This window comes from Triticum aestivum, chromosome 7B (genome assembly GCF_018294505.1).
Source record: "Triticum aestivum cultivar Chinese Spring chromosome 7B, IWGSC CS RefSeq v2.1, whole genome shotgun sequence".
Classification (NCBI taxonomy): Eukaryota; Viridiplantae; Streptophyta; class Magnoliopsida; order Poales; family Poaceae; genus Triticum; species Triticum aestivum.
Window position 1 is genome coordinate 703,355,557 of NC_057813.1, and position 807 is coordinate 703,356,363.

Consider the following 807-nt stretch of genomic DNA (forward strand, 5'->3'; position numbering starts at 1 on the left):
AAAGCACAGCTATTTCATACCCTTCCACTGGCCGAAGGAACAAGAGTCAAATGGTGATCTCAGACCATACTTCTTCCTTTTCAGGTGACGATGTGCTTATCAGCCCCAGCTCGGAGGGTGAAACTTCATGCAGCCTGCAACATGCCATTGGCCTCCAGAAAACCATGGGCCATGGCATCTTGTCACATAGGTTATGTAGGGATAAATCTCATGGAAAAAGACCATACATGAAGATGAGGTCATGAGAATTTAAGTTGTGTGCAGGGAGAGAAGCTCACTTAGTTCCTCACCTCCTTCAAAAATTCCTCGACTAGGGAAAAACTATGTGTGTCCTCCATAAAGTAGGCATCAATCTTCCCATGTCGCCCTGCCACAGGTGTCAACTTGCCAAGGTCAAGCGCCTTCCTAAATGAAGTTTCTGGTCCGACCTTCTTATACGATATATTTGAAGATGTCTTAAATCGTTGTTGTGTCTGGCAGCGGCAACCTTGATGCAGCGATGGTGGAGTCACTCGAGAAGCAAGTGGTTGTCACCGAGGTAGATTGATCCTTGTAGATGAACGATGCTATCGTTGTTCTACCCTTATGGCTGAGGATGTCTAAGAGATCTAACACCTTCAAACATCACTGATGGAGTCTCGGACCGTGTTGGAGGCTCCTAAAAAGAACTAGCTGGTTCTCGTCAATGTGTCATGTTCCTGGCTGACCACCTTGTTTTTATTCTCAACTATGAGAGAGAGATTGTGGGCATCGTGGTTGTCGATCTCCCCATGGAATAGAGAAGAAGGTGTAGATGGCGACAAAGTT